General features: G+C 45.1%; 2 pseudogenes; one reads left to right on the plus strand and one right to left on the minus strand.

Moving 5' to 3' along the window:
- LOC103069358 (60S ribosomal protein L17-like) overlaps positions 1–2,778 on the minus strand; it is an 80,945-nt pseudogene extending 78,167 nt beyond the window's left edge.
- A 13,455-nt stretch (positions 2,779–16,233) lies between these two features.
- Positions 16,234–17,917, plus strand: LOC103069632 (polyadenylate-binding protein 4 pseudogene; annotated as a pseudogene).
- Positions 17,918–24,263: the final 6,346 nt, after the last annotated feature.

The raw sequence follows: 24,263 nt of genomic DNA on the forward strand, positions 1-24,263 counted from the left end.
CATGTAGTCATCAAAATGACCTTTGATCACGCATCTGCCACGCGTAAAGCCTTTCACCGTCTTCCCAATGGGCTGAAGTACCAGCTGCTTAGATGGATGCCAAGCTCCCCGACTGGCCCCCGACTACCTCCCCAGCCCTACTCCTCTCATTTGCCCACCCCCTCCCCTTGGTCCAACCCCTGGACTTCACTGTTCTCAAACACACCCCCTCACAGCTTCTACCCAAGCTATTCGCACATCCTGGAAATCTGCATCGCCGTCCCCCAACCTTCACCTAACATTTACTCATAAAGAGATGTTCTCGGTCTTTTCCACAGAATAAATTTTCCTGAATGCTCCACACCTAAATCATATTTCTCCCTCGTTAATTTTTATCACAGGATCCTTTTCCATTGTTAGCATATTTATGTTTTTCTTGATTTAATATTTGCTCCCTCCACTTGACTACAAGCTCAATGAGAGCATGCACCACGCACATCACGTGTATATGGCATCACATCAACCAAATCCAAATTTTTTTCTAGGGCACTGCATTAATTCCCTAGGGCCTCCATAATAAAGCACGACAACCTGGGGGGCTCAAACAACAGAAATGTATCGTCTCACAGTTCTGAACGCTAGAAGTCTGAAATCAAGCTGTCTTCAGGGTTGTTTCCTTCTGAGGCTTGTGAAGGCAGTATCTGTCCCAAGTCTCTCTCCTAGCTTCCAGTAGCCCCTGGCATTCCATGGCTTGGAGATGGTGTTCTCCCTGTGTCTTCACATTGTCTTCCCTCCGTATGTGTCTGTGCCTGTGTCCAATTCTGCCCACTTATGAGAACACAGTCGTATTGGATCAGGACACACCTTAACTCGATCATCTGCAGGGACCCTATTTCCAAATAAGGTCACATTCACAGGCACTAGAGGTTAGGACTCCAGCATCTTTGCACAGTTTAACCCATGACAAACATTAACCTTTCATCTTCCTGGGTAATATCTACGACCCAAATGACATCACATCCAACAATTTTTTTCTAGGACACTAACTGTTTGTTTTTTTTTCTTCTATCACACACTACACAGAAGAAAAGTCAGCCACAGAGCTGCTCCGACTCCTGGGCTTCTGAAAGCCACTGGAGAGAATCACACAATCCTGCAAGCGAGCTGAGGGCAGAAATTAGGTCATTCCTTTCACTTCAGATGCTATTTGACCTCACCGCCCACCAGAGCCTGTCCTACTCTCTGCAGGTTTCCACTCCAGAAAAAAATAAACGTCAGAGGGTCTTAAATCATTTACCTTTGCGCCCTATTCCCACCCACCTCACTCAATAAGCAACCACATACCTATAAATATATACGTATTTTTCCTCTTTTCCTTCTTCTTCAGAGGAATGAGTGTCAATTCTCCTGCCAAGTCTTATCCTTCCAGCCACGCTCCTAGCACATTCCCACCCATCTCTTAAGTTATGCTGCTTTGTCATTAATCCCCTCTTTTAAAAAAATAAAACTTTTTTTTTTTTTTACTTTTATTTGCGTTTATTTTTTGCAGCATTTCTTCAGTTTCTTCTGGGATATCTTTTTCTTCTGTGCAATCTGCTCTTCTGCTTTAGAAACAATCTGTTCTTTTTCAGTAAGGACCATCTCAGTGGGGCTGGGAGAGCTCATGTATGGGATGATCCAACCACGAGCTCCGTTAAGTCCTGCGCCAAATCCTGGCGGCTTTGTTCACCTGGATGTTCTCAATGACCACAGAGTCTACATCTAAGCCCTTAACTTCAGCATTACTCTCTGCATTTTTGAGCATGTGCAGTAAAAATTCAACACTTTTTCTGGGCCACCGACCCTGCGTCCAGCCCCACTGTTTGGCCTGGACACACCTACCAACTCCACCATTGTAATGACGGAATGGCACACATTGCTTCTTTCTTTTTTTTTTTGGCGGTCCGCGGGCCTCTCACTGTTGTGGCCTCTCCCGTTGCGGAGCACAGGCTCTGGACGCGCAGGCTCAGTGGCCGTGGCTCACGGGCCCAGCCACTCCGCAGCATGTGGGATGTTCCCGGACAGGGGCACGAACCCGTGTCCCCTGCATCGGCAGGTGGACTCTCAACCACTGCGCCACCAGGGAAGCCCCACGTTGCTTCTTTAAAGTGACATCCTTCAGATACTTGGTGGCTTTTCGGATATGCATACTCTTAATGGCCTGGGCAGTTTCACAAGTGTTCTTAAAGTGAACACAAAGATTTGAACCTCCTGACTTGCGTGATTTTGTGGGGTTTTCTGGGTCAAGTGAACAGCGAACCACTTTTAGAGGTCACCTCAGGCCGCTTACTGGAAAAGGAATCAAAAAAATAAAACTTTTGGTTGTAAAATATATAAATAACACATATACAAAAAACCCACAAGACAAATGTAGGGCTTCACAAATTATTATAAGCTTAACCCTATAGTAAACACCACCCAGATGATAAAAACACAAATTTGTAGCCACCCAAGAAATACCTCTCTATACCCCCATCCCAATCATAACCCTCGCAAGTTACCACAACCCTTGACTTTTATTGTAATCATGTCCCTGAATTTCTTTCTATTTATGCCAACCAATTGAGCAAGCTACAATTTACAAATCTTACAAAACTAAAATTTCATTTTGCTCATCTTTTATTTGATATATCTTTTGGTCTCTGTTTATCTCTGTGTTCTCCATCCTGCTCTCTTACAATTTACCTTTTGAATAGCCTAGGACACCTGACCTGCAGATTTACCCACAACCTGGATTTTCTTGACTGTGTACTCACTCATGGTGACGTTGAACTTGTACCTCTGTTCTCATATTTCCTGGAAATTGGCAGCTGGATCCAGAGGCTTGGTCAGGCTCAGGTTCAACCCCTTTACGATAACTACAAGTTTTCTTGTGTCTTTTCATCAAAATCTCATAATAGGGCTTCCCTGGTGGCGCAGTGGTTAAGAATCCACCTGCCAATGCAGGGGACATGAGTTTGAGCCCTGGTCCAGGAAGATCCCACATGCCACTGAGCAACTAAGCCCGTGAGCCACAACTACTGAGCCTGCGCTCTAGAGGCTGTGAGCCACAACTACTGAGCCCACGTGCCACAACTACTGAAGCCCATGCTCCTAGAGCCTGTGCTCCACAACAAGAGAAGCCACTGCAATGAGAAGCCCATGCACCACAACGAAGAGTAGCCCCCGCTTGCCACAACTAGAGGAAAGCCCTCACGCAGCAATGAAGACCCAACACGGCCAAAAAATAAGTAAATAAATAATAATTTTTTTTTTTTTAATCTCATAATATCTGGTTGTGCCTCTTTTTGTGCTTTCAGTAATCATTGATACTTAACTCTCGGATCCATTAATTCATCAAGGGTTGAAAAGGGGTGATATTCTAATTGCCAATGGCAGTTTTTACAGAATAAAAGTAACAATTCTAAAATTCATATGGAACCACAAAAGATCCCAAATAGCCAAAATAATGCTGAGAAAGAACAAGAAAGCTGGAGGCATCATGCTTCTTAATTACAAACTATATTATAAACCTATAGTAATCAAAACAGTACAGTACTGGCATAAAAACAGGCACATACACCAATGGAACAGAAATAAGAGCCCATGCATATATGGTCAACTAATATTTTACAAGAGAGCCAAGAACATTCAATGGAGAAAATATAGGGAGATGCAAATAAAAAACACGGTAAGATATCACTTCACACCTGTCAGGATGGCTATCATCAAAAAGACAAGAGATAACAAATGCACATGAGGATGTGGAGAAACGGGAAGCCTGATACACAAATGATGGAATGTAAATTGGTGCAGCCACTATGAAAAACAGTATGGAGGTTCCTCAAAGATTAAAAATGGAACTAACAACCCCAATATTCACAGCAGCATTATTTACAATACCCAACATATGGAAGCAAACTAAGTGTCCATCAACAGATGAATGGATAAAGAAGATGGGATGGATACACACACACACACACACACACACACACACACACACACATATACATATATAATCAATGGAATACTACTCAGTAATAAAAAAGAAATGAGATTTTGCCATTTGCAACAACATGGATGGACCTGGAGGGTGTTATGCTAAGCGAAATAAGTCAGACAGAGAAAAACAAGTATCATTATGATATCACTTATATGTGGAATCTAAAAAATAAAACAAATGACTACAACAAAAAAGAAACAAGACTCACAGCTATGGAGAACAAACTAGTAGTTACCAGTGTGAGAAGGAAGCGGAGAGGGGCAAGTCAGGGGGAGCGGATTAAGAGGTACAAACTACTATGTGGAAAATAAGCTACAAGGATATATTGTACAACACAGGAATTATAGCCAATATTTTATAATAACTATAAATGGAGTATAACCTTTAAAAAAATTGTGAATCACGGGCTTCCCTGGTGGCACAGTGGTGGAGAGTCCGCCTGCCGATGCAGGGGGCACGGGTTCGTGCCCCGGCCCGGGAAGATCCAACATGCTGTGGAGCAGCTGGGCCCATGAGCGACGGCCGCTGGGGCCGCGCGTCCATAGCCTGGTGGCACAGTGGTGGAGAGTCCGCCTGCCGATGCAGGGGACACGGGTTCGTGCCCCGGTCCGGGAGGATCCCACATGCCGCGGAGCAGCTGGGCCCGTGAGCCATGGCCACTGAGCCTGCGCGTCCGGAGCCTCTGCTCCCCAGCGGGAGAGGCCACAACAGTGAGAGGCCCGCGTACTGAAAAAAAAAAAAAAAAATTGTGAATCACGATGTTGTACACCTGAAACTCATATAATATGGTACATCAACTGTATTGTAACTAATAAAAATATCACTAAAACTATTACTAAAAGATGCACTTCATAAAGCAGTAAATTAAGCCCAGAGAGAAAAAATAAGATGAAAAAGCATTAATAAGGAAATTATTTACATCAGAGAATATTATAAGCAACAACTATTAAAATAATAAAATATATAAATAAGTAATTTAGAGGTATAAAAATAAGGTTAAATTAAAATATTAAACACAACATGAAAGGTGAGCAGAAAACTACTGCAGTAAAACATTCCAAAGTCTTTGAATTATTGGAAGAAGATGAAGATAATGGTTAACTTTAGACATTTTTTAATCAAGTTTACTGGTTAAAAATAAATCTCTATTAGAATAAAAATAGAACGTGTAACTTCGAAACCAAAGGAAGCACAATCAGTACAAGCAAAATTCAATCAATAATCACTTCATCAATAAAACGGTAAATAAAAAGCACAAAAAAGACAGAAATAAATTGTCACTTAGCAAAGCAAATATAAATGGACGATAATTATCAGTTAAAAGACAGAGGTTTTAAGATTGATTTTTTTAAATCTGGCAATACCTATTTATAATAAGAGTGAAAACAACACCGAAAGACAAAGAAAGGTAAGCTATAATAGAAAAAATAATGTCAATTCTAGCAAAAACTGTGGATTTTACATCCCAGTATACTTTCTCCTATTTTTCTTTAATAATCAGCCAGAGCACAGGGCCACTGAGGACTTTCATTCTTTAGTTGCAGCTGAGCAGTCCATTCACTAATGAGCTTTATGATTTCATATCTCTTAGCAGCCATAAATAATGAGGCCCACAAATTAGATGAGCATTGCTGGGCAGAAACACCTAAGACCCTCCTGGTTTACAAAGATCAGGGCTCTGATATGTGCTTGGCTGTGTCCTTTAGCTTTGTTTTTTAATGCCATAAAAGTGGGCACCTACAGTATGTTTAGAATTATTATATCTTCCTGTTTCTTATCATTATGTAGTGACATTCTTTGCCTTTTTTGCCCATAAACATTGTTATAGTTTTTTGCTTCAGATCCTCTTTTTGCTAATGTTCATGTAGCTTTACCAGGTTTCTATTAAATATAATTTTCCTGTGGTGACACTTAGGATCTGGTATAATGTAAATAATGGGAAACCCCCCCAAAAAAGTGACTTAAATAAGATAGAATTCTCTCTCATATAAAGGAGACCTAGAAGGAAGTTGAAATGGCTACCAAACTGAGTAGCTGAAAACTACTAAATGTCCTCATATCTCTGATGCCACCAACAAGTCATGTTCAGCTTAGCCTAGGAGGAGACTATCTGCATCCCACAGCACCAAGTCGCTGAACACAGTGAGGATCCTTCCTGTCTTTAAAAGATGATAGATATAAGGTATGGACATGTACTCCATCTACCACATAAGCCTCAAAGTTAATATTATTTCAACTTTAGGAAGCATGTATGAGGACACAAACCAAGGAAAACCAATGTAAGGTGTATCCATAAAACGCATTATTCTCTGGCCACCCCTCATCAGTGTAATCGTGATCATAAAATACTCCAACCGTGTCCATCCTCCAGCAGTGCATGAGGGGCTAAAAGTACTCTTGCTGCAACCCAGCTGACATAGAATATTTCAACCCCGTGATGACTGTTTCTCATCATAAATCAATATATTATGATACACGTTTTGTAAATAAATCTGATGAGCCTGGTTTATGTGAATCTAGACCCTGGGGGATGGATATGCTTTGGGAGAGTGGAAAACCAAGACACAGACCCTGGATTATGGCAAATACACAAGTGTAATGAGTACCCCAGAGTCAGACCACTCTTCTTCACATACTGACATTACCTCTCCCCTCAACATCTGCATAGGCTTCGCTTGTACAATATCACTGCCTTATTAATAGTTCTATAGTGGACACTACCAGCTTGAGCATTGTTTCAGGGTAAGGGATAAGCCAACAGAGGTGTTGCCTAATGAGCTGACTGAACACTTGAAACAACCTTCTAACTTCCTTAACTCGACTCCTTCCCTGACATCCATCCCACACAGAACTGCTCAATGGGTCCATCCAAAAGACAAGTCAGACCTTCCCACTTCCTCACACTCCCTTCAGGAGTGCCTCTATAATACACTCAGTCTACAGTTGTTAACATTTCACTCATGGGGGGAGGGATAAACTGGGAATTTGGGATTAACATATACACACTACTACACATAAAATAGATAAACAACAAGGACCTACTGTATAGCACAGGGAACTATATTCAATATCTTCTAATACCATGAAAAGAACCTGAAAAGAATAGATAGATAGATATAAAACCCCTCCAGAAAGTTGGCAAAGCAGGAACTTACCTCAACATAATAGAGGCCATATATGACAAACCCACAGCCAACATCATACTCAATGGTGAAAAACTGAAACCATTTCCACTAGGATCAGGAACAAGACAAGGCTGCCCACTCTCACCACTATTATACAAAATAGTTCTGGAAGTTTTAGCCACAGCAATCAGAGAAGAAAACGAAATAAAAGGAATGCAAATCGGAAAAGAAGAAGTAAAGCTGTCACTGTTTGCAGATGACATGATACTACACATAGAGAATCCTAAAGATGCTACCAGAAAACTACTAGAGCTCATCAATGAATCTGGTAGAGTAGCAAGATACAAAATTAATGCACAGAAATCTCTTGCATTCCTATACACTAATGATGAAACATCTGAAAGAGAAATTAAGGAAACACTCCCATTTACCATTGCAACAAAAAGAATAAATACCTAGAAATAAACTTACCTAAGGAGACAAAACACCTGTATGCAGAAAACTACAAGACACTGATGAAAAAAATTAAAGATGATACAAACAGATGGAGAGACATACCATGTTCTTGGATTGGAAGAATCAACATTGTGAAAATGACTATACTACCCAAAGCAATCTACAGATTCACTGTAATCCTTATCATACTACCAATGCCATTTTTCACAGAACTAGAACAAAAAATTTCACAATTTGTATGGAAACACAAAAGACCCCAAATACCCAAAGCAATCTTGAGTAAGAAAGACGGAGCTGGAGGAATCAGGCTCCTGGACTTCAGACTATACTACAAAGGTACAGCAATCAAGACAGTATGGTACTGGCACAAAAACAGAAATATAGATCAATGGAGCAGAATAGAAAGCCCAGAGATAAACCCACACACATATGGTCACCTTATCTTTGATAAAGGAGGCAAGAATATACAATGGAGAAAAGAGAGCCTCCTTCAGTAAGTGGTGCTGGGAAAACTGGACAGGTACATGTAAAAGAATGAAATTAGAACACTCCTTAACACCATACACAAAAGTAAACTCAAAATGGATTAAAGACCTAAATGTAATGCCAGACACTATCAAACTCTTAGAGGAAAACATAGGCAGAACACTCTATGACATAAATCACAGCAAGATCCTTTTTGACCCACCTCCTAGAGAAATGGAAATAAAAACAAAAATAAACAAATGGGACCGAATGAAACTTAAAAGCTTTTGCACAGCAAAGGAGGACATAAACAAGACAAAAAGACAACCCTCAGAATGGGAGAAAATATTTGCAAATGAAGCAACTGACAAAGGATTAATCTCCAAAATATACAAGCAGCTCATGCAGCTCAATATCAAAAAACAAACAACCCAATCCAAAAATGGGCAGAAGAGCTAAACAGACATTTCTCCAAAGAAGATATACAGATTGCCAACAAACACATGAAAGGATGCTCATCATCACTAATCATTAGAGAAATGCAAATCAAAACTACAATGAGATATCATCTCACACCAGTCAGAATGGCCATCATCAAAAAATCTACAAACAATAAATGCTGGAGAGGGTGTGGAGAAAAGGGAACCCTCCTGCACTGCTGGTGGGAATGTAAATTGATACAGCCACTATGGAGACCAGTATGGAAGTTCCTTAAAAAACTAAAAATAGAACTACCATACAACACAGCAATCCCACTACTGGGCATATACTATGAGAAAACCATAATTCAAAAAAAGAGTCATGTACCACAGTGCTCACTGCAGCTTTATTTACAATAGCCCAGACATGGAAGCAACCTAAGTGTCCACTGACAGATGAACGGATAAAGAAGATGTGGCACATATATACAATGGAATATTACTCAGCCATAAAAAGAAATGAAATTGAGTTATTTGTAGTGAGGTGGATGGACCTAGAGACTGTCACACAGAGTGAAGTAAGTCAGAAAGAGAAAAACAAACACCATATGCTAACACATATATATGGAATCTAAAAAAAAAAAAAAGGTTCTGAAGAACCTAGCGGCAGGAGTAAAGACACAGACGAAGAGAATGGACTTGAGGACACAGGGAGGGGGAAGGGGAAGCTGGGACGAAGTGAGAGAGTGGCAGGGACATATATTCACTAGCAAATGTAAAATAGATAGCTAGTGGGAAGCAGTCACATAGCACAGGGAGATCAGCTCAGTGCTTTGTGACCACCTAGAGGGGTGGGATAGGGAGGGTGGAGGGAGACGCAAGAGGGAGGGGATATGGAGATATATGTATACGTATAGCTGATTCATTTTGTTATACAGCAGAAACTAACATACCATTGTAAAGCAATTATACTGCAATAAAGATGTTAAAAAAAAAAAGAATAGACCTATAGATACATTTATGTATTACTTAAATACTTCCCTGTATACCTGAAACATTGTAAATCGACTATACCTCAGTAAGTTTTAGAAAAAGAATCTGAAGAAGCGTACATATAACTGAATCCCTCTGTTGTACATGTGGAACACTGTAAATCAACTACTTCAATAAAAAGTAAAATTAAATAAATAAGTAAATTTTCACTCATGGTCCTTTGTAACCTGGCTCTACCTCCTTCTCCAGCCTTATCTGTAACCACCCACCATGTTCTAGTGATACATAAATGTGCGTGCATAATGGCACACACCGAACTTTTCTATACCTCTCTCCCCCGATCCTATGGATCTACTGATTGTTCCTAGAGCCCTCTTTCTTGTGCTTCCTGGATAATCCCTACTTACCCTTAAAGATTCTACTCCAGAGTATCATCTCCTCCAGGAGTCCTTCCCTGCTTTCCTCAAAGCTCAGTTTCATGCCCCAAGTTTCCATAGCACCCTGTACATAAATCCTGTAGAACAGCTTTTACCTCATCATATTAAAATTATAACCTATGGCCCATGCAACTGTGAGCGCAGAGTCTTCTCTCTTCTTTACGTCCCTGGAACCCAGAAGAGTGCCCGGCATAAAGTGCCACTAATTTCAGTGGCCACACTGAACGGAACTGAACTGAATCTCCCCTCTTCCTGCTCTCTAGAGTGCTCTACTTCCACGCCCCATGCTACATTTCTCCTCCACACCCACAGTGATCCTGGCCCTTCCGTAGTTTTCCACATTGAGTCTGTGCCTCACTTCTTACAGATATGAGTCTGAGTAAGGGAAGGGTGGGCTGGTGATCTGTCCATACTTATGAGTAAGGCTGAATATGTGGCACATGCCAGGCACATGACCAGTGTTGCAGAACTGCCTTTCTCCACAGCCCCTCATAGAAATCCTTGGAGATATGGACAGCCCAGTTAGCTACAAGGGTGCTAAGAAATTTGAGGATGGGGAAGAGACTTCAATGCCCAAAGGAAAAAATCATGTTCTCTAGGCAATCTGGCAGAAGCTAAGAAAGAAGGAAAACTAGCCCTGGGGACTTCTGGGCATCAGTCCCAGTGGCATAAGGCCATCTGATCTTGAAAGAAGGTACTGAGAACATTCTTCCCTGCGTGTGGCCAGGGACCAGTTCCCAGCCAATATCTCCTCACAGAATGTCCTAAGACTCCAGACATGATCAAATCTTGCTAAAGGCAATAAATTGATTCACCTGGTCACACAGCCCCTTCCAGGCAGATGTGTCTCTTTGATCACTTGGGACAACCAGACCCCACCTTCCTCTCTGAACTTCTCCAGGTCCAGAGAGTGATTTCTTCATTATCCTCATGTCGAAGGAGCTGTTTTATGTAACCAGCTGGATTTTCCTACTTGGGTTTGGACTTGGGTTTTGGTCTGAAGTTGTCTCTCAGAGCTTGCAGGGTGTTAGAGACACTGAAACTATGATCTTAATCCTCACTCTAAGTCCTGCCCCAGCAAACAGAAGAATATGGTAACAGAGTGGAAGGTTCTGGACCACGCCCTAGGAGAATCAAGATTTAGGTCAAGTGTTGCCAGTCATCAGAGGAGCTGCTGTGCTCAGACCCTTTGTTCCTGTTCCTCTGGCCCCAGTCGCTGCAGCCTCCGCTGCTTTGGGGCCTACCAGCCTGAAGAAAAAGTCTGAAGTCCCCTAGTTGCTAAGGAGAGGGCAGCAATGCACTCCTATCCTCTGACTTCCACGGAGTCTCCTATCAGCTCTATATGGCAGAATGGGTCATACTGAAGCCCCAACCGTCCAGCCCAGCTTGAAACAAGGGTCTCCCCATCTTCCACTGGGAAGTTCTAGGGTCTGAACCATGTCCCTTCATCAGATATGGGAGGCCACCTCCTTGCACTGACCTGGATCTTCCTCTTGACACGTGTGCTTCCAGATAAGGGGATGGGTGTAAGTTAAGCTGGGCCACGGGAATAGGTCTCAGGCCTTCCCTGAGACTGACGTCTCCACGGATTCTCCAGGGATGAGCTGGATGTGGGGCAAAGGCCCTGCAAGAGGAGGCTGGTCTAGGGAAATGCATCTTTAAACCTTGCGATCCAGTGCTCTGTTGTGGAACCTTGGGCTCCTGGTCAAAACCTCAGGCACCATACCTCCCTACTCCCGCGTTCCTAAGCCCCAGAGATTAACCACAGAAGTTAAAAGGAAAGAAGCTCTGTGTGCCCACTGATATCTTCCAGGATTAGTGAGATGGGAGGACGTTTTTTTAATCCCAGGGATTTTCACTATAGGAAAGAGAGTCTCTTCCAACTTGATTCTGGGTAAATTATTCATTATAACACGAATACTCTGAGCATTTTGCAGTCCACGAAGGCAGGTGTGCAGCAGATCGTACATCACAAAAGAGAACCATCAAACAAGCAAGGTTGTAGCAACATAAGGGTTCTGTTGTTGAAATAGGGATGGAATCCCTTGGGGAGCCCTGGCAGAGCAGTACCCTCAGAAGTACACCTGGGAAAGATATTTTCTGAGGGTGATCCATCCCTGACCCTCACCTAAACTTTTTCCAATGAAAAAGCTGTGTGCTTGGGCTTCCTTGGTGGCGCAGTGGTTGAGAGTCCGCCTGCCGATGCAGGGAACACGGGTTCGTGCCCCGGTCCGGGAAGACCCCACATGCCGCGGAGCGGCTGGGCCCGTGAGCCATGGCCGCTGAGCCTGCACGTCTGGAGCCTGTGCTCCACAGCGAGAGGCCACAACGGTGAGAGGCCCGCCTACCCCAAAAAAAAAAAAAAAAAAAGCTGTGTGGATGCTAGAACAACCAGATTTTCAGCTATTCCATCAGGGTCAGGCAAGTGGAGGCCAAAGAGGCGTTGCAGAAGGGATGAAACTGACATCCCTTGTAGAACAGCAACACAGTTCTACAAGACTTACTAAAGAGCCACAGTGCAGTAGGGAAGGGCCAGCCTGCCCATGTCGCTCCTGTTCTTTTCTCATCTCTCTTCTCTCGCAATTCTTTTGACTTATAATATACATACAAGGCCAAGTCACTTTCCACTCATTTTTTCCCCTTTTCCTGATTAAAAAAGGAAGAAAAGAACAATCAACAAGAACCCACAGTCCCTGTATTTTATATTTGTCATCTCCATTTACCTCTACAATAACCTTATGAAGAGGTACATCTATTTTCATATTACAGATGAAGAACCCGAAATTCAGACATATTAGGTAACTTAGCCAATATCCCACAACTCATAAGTAGCAGAGCCCAGAGGCCAACCCATTCTAGCAGAAGCCAAGGTCTGTGTTCTTTCCACTATACATGGCCTGCCTTTACACCGGTACAAAAGTTTGGGTAGGAATCGTAAAAGAAACCATTCTCTCTCATTTCTTCCCATTTGGAGCGCCCAATTTAAGTATGGGACCCCACATACAGAGTGAGTTTTCTTTGAGCTTCCCCATCCAACGAGACTCGATTTCCACGTCTTTCGTGGGCCTCAAGCTCTGCCGTGCCACAAACCTCACACAACTTTTATGGCTTCTTTACTTCCCTTTTTTTTTTTTTTAACCGCTTACCTGTCTTGAAAACCCTTCTCTTGTTCCTGCGTAGGGTGACTACCCTATGATATTTATTTCTAACAGAAGGTCACCCTCCGTATTAGACAATAATAGCAAATAACTGATAAGAACGTATACTTTGCTCTCTCCACCCCCGGTCGCGGCAGCCTCCGCTGCTTTCACGCCTAGCACCCTGAAGATAAGAAAAAGAAAGAAAGGTTTTTTAAAAACCCTAAAACGCTTTAAAATCTAAAAAAAGACGGGGTCAGAAGAGCGAATCCTCCCCGAAGAACCCGCGGGGAAGTCACTTTCGCACGCTTCCAGCACCTGGGCGACCATTGGTCCCCAACCGGAAGGCTAGCGGTGAGCCGCCCGCGTGCCCGCGCCCACGCGCCTCCGCCCGCCGCGCTCGCCCGCGCACACCGCGTGTCCGCGCACCACGCGTCCGCGGACCACGCTTCCCCGCACTATGTGTCCGCCCACCACGCGTCTGCGCACCAGACGTCCGCCTACCACGTGTCCGGGCACCAGGCGTCCACCCACCACGTTTCCGCGCACTACGTGTCCGCCCACCACGCGTCTGCGCACCACTACTACTACGTGCCCGCGCACCACGTGTCTGCGCACCAGGCGCCCGCCCACTACGTGTTCGCCCACCACCTGTCTGTGACGCACGACTCAGCGTTGCCTTGCTTCTACTTGGCGTGGGAGGCGGATGCGCCCAGGGCTTACCCTTGTCGAGTTGGTACGTACGTATATTTGGTTTCCCTCTTACCCGGACTGCTGTAATTTTAAACCCCGGGAGCCCGAGGCCTGTATTTATACAGAAATGCGTTTCTCCAGGCCGCCATGCGTACCCTTGGGTTGCCTCTTGGAAGTATTTGTGTCGTTTGCAAGGGAGTCCCCGTTTTAATTTTCTGTGTGTGTGTGTGTGTGTGTGTGTGTGTGTGTGTATGATTCAACGCATAATGACATTTATTAAAATTTCTAAATACACACAGGAAAACAGTGCTACATCTTGTTAAAAGCCACCCTCATACTTAAAGACATACCAGACACATTAGAATGGAAGGGAGGGAACGAGAATGGAGACAAGGGACGAGAGGAGGGAGTCCTCGTTCTGATCATTGATTACAGGGTGCTCTGAAGTCATTGGAAAAGAGGAACTCCATTCTGGGACCTTGAGAACAGCAATATAAACGGATAGTCAAATGGGTTAATAATATAGGTTGATCAGGAAGGAGCTCCCTGAAGAAATGGCATTTCACTTGAGACTTGAAGGATAATGGTTCCTGATCTCAGGTGGTACATTTTCTTTCATTTCTTTTTCTTTTTTTCTTTTTGGAGTAAAATTACTTTACAATGTTGTGTTAGTTTCTGCTGTACAATGAAGTGAATCAGCTATGTGTATATCCCCTCCCTCTTGGACCTCCCTCCCCCCCCCAGCCCACCCCTCTAGGTGGTCACAGAGCACTGAGCTGTGCTCCCTGTGCTCTACAGCAGGTGGTTCTCACTAGCTATCTGTTTTACACATGGTAGTGTATGTCAAACCTAATCTCCCAATTCGTCCCACCCTCCCCTTCTCCCCCATGTCCACATGTCCGTTCTCTACATCTACATCTCTATTCCTAGCCTACAACTAGGCTCATCTGTACCATTTTTCTAGAGTTGTAGTTTTATCTTATGACAGGGCCGAAAGTAAGCTCATCACACGAGATGAATTGTGCAGAAGCACAGCAGTAGAGGGCTGCCGCTCGCTCAGGCAAAACAGCGCCGTCTGTCCTGCTGTGGTAGCTTTTATTAAAGCATTATCTGGGAAAACATTTTAAGACTTGTTTTCTTAACACTTCAGAAATGCCAAAGCAGCAACCTATGTTTTTAGTAATTATACAAGCAATAATTGGCTTTCTTGAAAACATGCCGTGCTTCGTCCTTGAGCTCAAAAGCAGCACAAAGTTCCCACCATTATTTTGATTATACTGAAGCGGCACAAGGACATTGCCTTGCGTTCCCACCATTCTGGTTGTACTGAGGATATTCTCATGGATCAGCGCCCAAAGCACTCAATGCTTCTTCGCAGGCCCCCGGTTTGCCAGGGGGGGCTCAAAGCATTCAGGACTGTTCACAGTTCTGGCTTATTCGCATGCCCCTGGTTTGCCGGGGGGGCTCAAAGCAATCAGGACTGCTTGCAGTTCTGGCTTATTCGCCAGCCCCCAGTTTCCTGGGTGGGGGGGCTCATGGGTCACGTCTCCTTTCCATGTCCTCAGTTATTCCACTACATTCTAGATTCCACATACACGCATTAATATATGATACTTGTTTTTCTCTTTCTGACTTACTTCACTCTGTATGACAGACTCTGGGTCCATCCACATCTCTACAGATGACCCAATTTCATTCCTTTTTATGGCTGAGTAATATTCCATTGTATATATGTGCCACATCTTCTTTATCCATTCATCTGTCATTGGACATTTAGGTTGTTTCCATGTCCCGGCTATTATAAATAGTGCTGCAATGAACACTGGGGTACATGTGTCCTTTTAAATTATGGTTTTCTCAGGGTACATGCCCAATAGTGGGATTGCTGGGTCTTATGGTAGTTCTGTTTTTAGTTTTTTTAAGGAACCTCCATACTGTTCTCCATAGTGGCTGCACCAATTTACATTCCCACCAACAGTGCAAGAGGGTTCCCTTTTCTCCACACCCTCTCCAGCATTTATTGTTTGTAGACTTTTTGATGATGGCCATTCTGACTGGTGTGAGGTGATACCTCATTGTAGTTTTGATTTGCATTTCTCTAATGATTAGTGATGATGAGCATCCTTTCATGTGTTTGTTGGCAATCTGTATATCTTCTTTGGAGAAATGTCTGTTTAGCTCTTCTGCCCATTTTTGGATTGGGTTGTTTGTTTTTTGATATTGAGCTGCATGAGCTGCTTGTATATTTTGGAGATTAATCCTTTGTCCGTTGCTTCAGACCAGGACAGCTGAAAATTAACAGACTCCCAGAGAGCGCCATATGAGCTTTGAGAGCCTGCAGTTTGGCAGTCTCTTGGGAGCCAGCCCCGAACTCCTCTCTCTGGTCCTCGGAGCCCCCTCCAGCTTCTCTGAGCTTCAGGCCACGGCTCCAAGCAGAACCCCTGTTGTCCTGTGTGGTCCCGCTAAGATGTCCTCCTGGCAGGTCTGGGAGTGGTCGGGGCTGGGGAGATGAGCAGTGCTGCCAGTGGCTACCCCACGGCCCCCCGTGTGTGGGTAACCTGCACTCGCACATCACTGAGGCCTCACTGTGAGCGAAGTTCAGCCCTGCGGGGCCTGTGCTGTGTGTCTGTGTGGGCCACTCCCTGGGTTCTGCCTACGTCCACTTCCAGCAGCCGGCTGAGCGGGCCTTGGAGACCACAAACTTTGATGTAAGGGAAAGCTGACCCGTATCACGTGGCCTCAGCGGATCCCTCTTTGAGAAAACCTGGCGTGGGAAACGTCTTCATGAAGAAGCTGGACAAATCTGTACATATCAAGGCACTTCGTGATTCTTTTTCTGCTTTTGGAAACATTCTGTCCTGCAAGGTAGGGTGTGATGAGACCGGCCCTAAGGGTTATTCCTTTGACCCGAGAGGCTGCCAACAAAGCCATCAAGACGATGAAGGGCATGACCCTCAGTGACCACAAAGTGTCTGTGGGCAGATTCAGGTCTCGAAAAGAGCGGGAAGCCAAGCTTGGAGCCAAAGCCAAGGAATTCACCAACGTTTACATCAAAAACTTTGGGGACGAGGTGGATGATGAGAGACTGAAGGAGCTATTCAGCCAGTTTGATAAGACCCTAAGCGTCAAGGTAAGTGAGAGATCTCAGCGGGAAATCCAAAGGCTTTGGCTTTGTGAGACACAAAAAACCCCAGGATGCCAATAAGGCCTTGAAAGAGACAAATGGAAAAGCAATCAGTGGGAAAGTCATTTTCCTGGGCCGTGCACAGAAGAAAGTGAATTGGCAGGCCCCGTTAAAGTGGAAATTTGAACCGCCGAAACAGGAGAGAATTAGTCGCTGTCAGGGGGTGAATCTCTACATTAAGAACTTGGATGACACCAGTGATGGTGAGAAGTTCAGTAAGAGTTTTCTCCTTTTGGATCAATCGCCAGTGCCGAGGGGCACGCAGGAGGATGGGGAGAAGCAAGGGTTTGGCTTTGTCTGCTCCACATGCCCCCAAGAGGCAAGCAGAGCAGTCGCTGAGTGGATGCGTCGTGGGCTCCAAGCCACTGTGTGTCACCCTGGCCCAGAGAAAGGCTCACCTGACCAACCAGTATACGCAGCGGGTGGCAGGGATGAGAGTGCTCTCCACCAATGCCATCTTAAATCAGTCCCAGCCTGCAGCTGGGGGCTACTTTGTGCCAGCGGTTCCACAGGCTCAGGGAAGCCCTCCATGTTACACACCTAACCGTCTAGCACAGATGAGACCTAATTCACGCTGCCAGCACGGCTTCCAAGGAATGCCAAGTGCTGTATGCCAGTCTGGGCCACATCCAGCTCTTCACCATCTGGCTGCATCTGGGTCTGAGTGCCCCGGACTGCTTGGCTGTGGACTTCGGTGGCTAGCGCTGCCTGGCGAGGTGTGACTGACAGCTGCCCGTCTGGAGGCGTCCCCCCGGCTTTGCAGAACTTACCACCTCGTGCTGCTGCACCTTACAAGTCCACCTCAAGGGTATCCCTCACCCTGCCGTACAGCCTCTGCAGACACCCCAGCCTGCAGTCCACGCGCAGGGCCAGGAGCTGCTGAGTGCACCCACGCTGGCCGCCGCGGCACCTGCACCCCTCCACCCCGCCAGGAGCGGAAGCAGGTGCTGCGCTGGTGGACGTTTGCTCCGGCTCATCCGGACCGTGCACTCAGAAACCCCCTTATGAGGGAGGGAGTGGGCTGTGGTCACTCAGTGGTGCACTAGGACCGTCAGTGGTGCTGGAGAACATATGTTTCCTTGATCTGAGTGGTGGTTATGCAGTGTTTGCTGTATGTTCAGTCACTAAGCTGCGTCTGTGATTTGTTTATTTTTCTTTATGTGTATTAACTTGCATCTTTTATCAATAATTTATGTTAAAAGTTTAAAAATAAGAGCCACGGCAGAGCACAGAGGATTTTTAGGATAAGGTAACGATTCTGTATGATACCACAATGGTGGATAGATGTTATACATTTGTCAAAACTCACAGAATATACAACACCACAGGTGAAACTTAGTGTAAACTATAGATTTTGAGGGATACTGTGTGTCAGTGTAGGTTCGTCGTTCGTAACAAACGTATCACTCTGGTGCAGGGTGTCGATAATGGAGGTGGTTGTACACGTGTGGGAACAGGAGGGAGCTGTCTGCACTTTCCACTCAATTTTCCTGTGAACCTAAAACTGCTCTAAAAAATGGACTTTATAGATTCACAGGCATAGAGAACAGACTTGTGATTGCCAAGGGTGGAGTGGGGGAGAGATGGATTGGGAGTTTGGGGTTAGCAGATGCAAACTGTTACATATAGAATGGATAAACAACAAGGTCCTACTGTATAGCACAGGGAACTATATTCAATATCCTGTAATAAACCATAATGGGAAAGAAAAGCATAATTTTAAAATGGAGTTTAAGTCATTGCACTCAGGAAAGGTCTGACTAGTGAATGAGGCAACTGAAAAGGAAACATGCTCCTTAAACAGGGTAATTCATTTAGGGTTACATAGGATGTGCAGTGGATGTTTTTTTCTCAAAGGTAAGGACGATAATAAGGAGGGCATGAGAATTCCAGAAAACTAAGATAAAGGAAGAAAGCACCAACAGTGCAACACTAAATCCATTTGTGTTTCCCTGGCAGCTTAGCCCAACAAGACCTCGGGCAGAAAGAACACTTGGCTCACTTAGGAGGAACTCCTGCCCAAAGGTCGGGACAGTAATTTAATCGGGACATCCGTGGGTGGAAAGGAAAGAGTCTGTCCTGAACACATACTGATCCCCAGACACATATTAGATCTGCTTTTCCAGAACTGTGTGTAGGAGGGACTTAGAAGTATTTAGAAAATGTTAGCTTCATAGTTCCCATATTCCCTAATGCACGATTGAACAATCTAAAATATATGGAGGACAGAGTTCCGAACCGAGTATTAAGACAGCTGAACATTTGATGCCAGCACAGCCCACAGCTTGCTTCTTTCCTTTGTGCAAGCCCATTCACCAATCTGAGCCTTGTTTCCTCCATCTCTAAAAGAATAAGGTGCCACTACTAGCCTATGCTATGTCTATGGCAGCAGGTGGTGAGGATATGGCCTGGGCTCCGTGGGCGGGAATCATATGCCCAGTGCAGGGTCTCCTGGGAGCCTTTCCTGGGGACTGCAAGGGGATGCTCAGCCCTGATCTAGCACCGACCTCCATATTTCTAGTCCACTAGCCCACCATTTCTCTCCCACTCCCATTCCAACCTACAGCCGTGCTCTCAACCATACGCATTGCTGGAACCCAGAATAAAACTTCGCCAGCAGCATTTTGCATTCACTAAGAAGTCTCTTGGAGAAGGTCTGCAGAAGAGAAAGAAACACAGCTATAGTGGTGGTGGGATTTAATACAGAATAAGCACAAAGAGTAGCAGAAACAGGAGGAGAGAAAGAGGAAATCTGTGCCAGATGAGCGTGATGCGTTTTTCAAGCTCTGTCTCATTTCATCATCGAGAAAACCTCTTACAATGCACTTTTAGAGAAAAGGAAGCTTATCTGGAAAAAAAAAAAAAAAAAAAAAAAAAACAGAGACACTAATTTGAAAAGATACATGCACCCCAGAGTTCGTATTCATAGTAGCACTATTTACAGTAGCCAAGAAGCAACCTGAGTGTCCATCTACAGATGAATGGATAAAGATGTGGTGTATATATACATACAATGGTATACTACTCAGCCATGAAAAAGAAAGAAATGTTGCCATTTGCAGCAACATGGACGTGGAGGGTATTATGCTAAGTGAAATAAGTCAGACAGAGAAGGCAAATACTGTATGATATCATTTATATGTGGAACCTAAAAAACAACAAACTAGTGAATATAACAAAAAAAGAAGCAAATTCACAGAACAAACTAGTGGTTACCACTGGGAAGAAGGAAGAGGGGATGGGCGGTACAGGGGTAGGGAATTAAGAGATACAAACTATTAGGTATAAAATAAGCTACAAGGATATTGTACAACACAGGGAATCTAGCCAATATTTTATAATAACTATAAATGGAGTATAACCTTTAAAATTTGTGAATCACTATATTGTACACCTGTAATTCCATAATATTGTACAGCAGCCATACTTCAATTTTTAAAAATAGTAAAAAAAAAAGAAAGAGGAAGCTGAAGCTCAGAGATGCTAAATAACTTATCCAAGGGCCTGTTACTGCAAAACGGAGTGTGATCAATAAAACTATGCTCTGTTGCCACTTTACAGACTCAGAATCCTACAGTCATGGGTCACTCGGGTACAAGCCTGCCCCAGGGGCAAGAATAAACCCTAAGTTCGTGTCTTCTCAACTCTCGGTCCCCCACCGTCCCTCCAAGGAGACAGACCTAATGACCCTTCCCCAGATCCACGTCCCTGCAGCTCCGGGGAAGCGTTGTTCTACTCCACTCCTGACAGACGGCAGCCAATCCTGAACGTAGCACTGAACTGGCTCTTCCTGTCAGGGGCCAGGAGAGGGCTCTAACCCACCCACTCCAAAACGAGAGTCTTTCTCAGAACGCTCAAGGTTGCCAAACTCCAGCCAACATTTTATATCAGCCATTTGGAAAACGAAGACCCTCAGCGAACTTCTCTGGGGGAAAGATTCCCTGCAGCATGGGCCTCCAACAGGAGAATAAATCTGCATCTGAAGAGAAGGCTTTCCCTTCTCCACTGTGTCTGAACACCTACCTAGCTCTTGGTCAGGCCACCGCACCTTGAGATCCTTTGCTTCTTGGAGCGCTGTAAGTTCTTGCCGACTTCCTTTCTGACCTGAAATTAAGCCTGTATTTTTATCACATCACCTCTCTGGGCTACTGTGTTCTCAGTTGGACCGGAAAAGCAAGCAGACATTTTCCTGCCGTTTTTCCATCGGTGTGCATTTGAAGTTACAGGGAAGGTGCCCAGGCCTGAGCATGAGGATGCCTGGGCTCGGCTCCTGCTCTGCCCTGACTGTCCCTTCTCCCGTGATTTGTAGGAGAGGAAGTAGCCCAGAATGGCCTCCAGGGACTCTTTTTCCTCTAACCCTGAAGAAGCCTGTCTGCCCTGGGTGTCCTTCCAGACAGAATGAGGCCAGCGTCCAGCCCCACCCAGCCTTGCCCAGCGCTATAAAGGAGCCTCCCAGACAGCCACCCCCAGGCAGTTGCAGCTCTGTGCCCTGCTCAACGATGAGGCTCTGTCTCTCTGGGTTACTCTTCCTCTTGCTGATCTCATTGCCTTCAGGTAAGATGATGGGTGCAGGTCTGATCATGAAAATGAGGATCTTCCAAGGACTGAGGCACTTGAAAAGCCCTATTGGTGTAAGCCCAGCAGGGAGACACCAATATCAGATAGATCAGCAGACTAGGGGCAAGAGGTGGGTTAGTGGTGTTCGGCCCCTGCCCTGCTCCTCTGTCACTGCATCCTGAAAATCTGCCAAAAGCTTAAGAGAGGGGAGCCCATTTCACCACATGCAGAGATCACTTTCCAGCTGTCCAAATTCCTGTTTCCCTCAACTTCCTCTGATAAGCGTTGGACTCAGCGGCCCTTGCCGAAATGTAACAGCAGGTGAGAGGGTAGAGTCCTTCACCAGGAAAGAGAGGACAGCCCTAAGATCTCCCCCAGCCTCTTGAGGACTGATTTTTCTTTTGTGTGTGTGTGTGTTTTTCCCTTCAGGGAACGGCTTGTTTGGAAATGATGGAGTGGAACTTCGTACTTGCACTGCGCTTGGGGGCAGATGTTTCTTTGGCTGTAGAGTAGGATGGAAATGGGTTGCCTACTGTCACAATGTACTGTCTTGTTGCCTAAAACTGAGGAGACATCCTCCCCCTCAGGTCTATGAAACATGAGCCTCACCTCATGGGTCCACATTAAAAGGATACGCAAATGGCTAAATGGACAAGACCTCCAATCTGTGCGTAAGGATGGTGAACGAGCTATGGGTAGCAAATGGGCGCCAGATTCTAACCAATTTACTGGCGAAATTCCACATGTGTTTTTGTAAAGGGGCATTGTGGCAAAAGGCATTCCTATTCTATTTTCTGCCCTCCAATCTCCAATCAATAATTCCTATATCCCATTCAGAATCAATTGATCAATACGTGACCACAGGCCCAAGGATATGACATCCTCTGAGCCTAATAACAATAGCTTACCACATGCCAGTCCCACTTTTAAGTGGTTTACACGTATTCAATCACTTAATCCTCACCCAAAACTCTATTAGTTTCTCCCATTTTGCAGATGAAGAAACTTTTCCAAGGCCACATAACTAGTAAGAGTTAGTTAGCACTGGATTTGAACCCAGACTGTCTTGATCCAGTGTCTACACTATTAAGGTGTACCACCTTTCAATTACTAAGTAGAGGAATCTAACTGGATGTATTTTTTTTTTTTTTTTTGCGATACGCAGGCTTCTCACTGCCGTGGCCTCTCGCGTTGCGGAGCACAGGCTCCGGACGCGCAGTCTCAGCGGCCATGGCTCACGGGCCCAGCCGCTCCGCGGCATGTGGGATCTTCCCAGACCGGGGCACGAACCCACGTCCCCTGCATCAGCAGGTGGACCCTCAACCACTGCGCCAGCAGGGAAGCCCATGGATGTATTTTTTTTACTAAAGTATAGTTGATTTAGAATGTTGTGTTAGTTTCAGGTGTACGGCAATGTGATTCAGTTATGTGCGTGTGTGTGTATACATATATATATACATATATATATGTATACACACACATATATATACAAATTTTTCAGATTCTTTTCCAGTATAGGTTACAAAATATTGAATATAGTTCCCTGTGCTGTACAGTAGGTCCTTGCTGTTTATCTGTTTTCTATATAGTAATGTGTATCTGTTAATCCCAGACTCCTAATTTATCCACCCGAGGCTTCCCATCTTCTCTTTCACTACCCAGTTCCCAATTTTGTATCTCAGGGGCTCCAAAAACCACACTGGGAGAAATTGTCCTTGGTGGGGTGGGCAAGTGGGGTGTGAGACTGCAAAGGTGGAGATTTGCATGAGGGGGCGCTTCTGTGGCGTCCTTCTCGTGTCCTGTCTCTGGCCAGAAGTCGGGTCCAGGAGTCAGAACTCCGCACAACAGAACCGGGTCATAGCGTCCCCCTGAGGTGTTTATTACATCCACCACCACTGGGATTGTGCCAGACTCTGAAAAAGGAAGCATTCTATGAGCAAGACGATGTGCTCCCTACCCTTGGGTGCTCAGAGTTCCAGCCGAAGAGCAGAAGCCCCAGACCAACCTTTGGCAGGAATCACATGTCTTCTGTCTGCACGAGAACGGCCAGTCATGCTGGGCACACACCCAGAGACCCTAGCAGACAGGACTGCGTGCAGTATGATGCGGTGTCACGGGGCCGGGCCATTCCGGGGCTGTGTTCCCCACCCTCTCCCCGCCCCGGAGTGACAGCAGAGCAGCAGTGAGCTCCACCTGCCAGGTCCAGGTGACAGCCTCTGCTTCTTAGCTCTTCTCCACAAGCCGCCAACGAGAGGTTCTGACTCCATAAGACGTGAAGTACCTTGGAATCAACCTGTTGAGACAGTAGTGCCTCCTGCATGTGCTGGTGGTTTGGTTTGGCTATGAAACTGTGCAACTCAGATTGGGACTTGAACCCACGCGCCAGAACTCAAACCCAGACAAAATCCAAATTGGGACATGAATCCACGGTCTTTTAATTGAGATCACACACCTGGTCTCAGGACTTAGTGAAGCTCAGGTTCTTGATGTCTTGTTGCAGAAAGAATTCAGTGAGAGACAAAGTGATAGGTAAGAAGTGGATTTATTTAGAGAGAAACACACCCACAGACAGAGTGTGGCCCATCTCAGAAGGTGAGAGGCCCCCAGATATGGCATAGTTAGTTTTTATGGGCTGAGTAATTTCATAGGCTAATGAGTGGGAGGATTATTCCAACTATTTCGAGGGAAAAGGCTTCACAGGAAGATGGAAAATAACTGAATCAGTCAAACTTGAACTGAGGGGGAAGGTGATGATTCCCCTTCACACCTGTAAGTGAAGGTCTGCTTGCGTGGGTGC

This window comes from Lipotes vexillifer, unplaced genomic scaffold, assembly GCF_000442215.2.
Source record: "Lipotes vexillifer unplaced genomic scaffold, Lipotes_vexillifer_v1.1 scaffold770, whole genome shotgun sequence".
NCBI classification, from domain to species: Eukaryota; Metazoa; Chordata; class Mammalia; order Artiodactyla; family Lipotidae; genus Lipotes; species Lipotes vexillifer.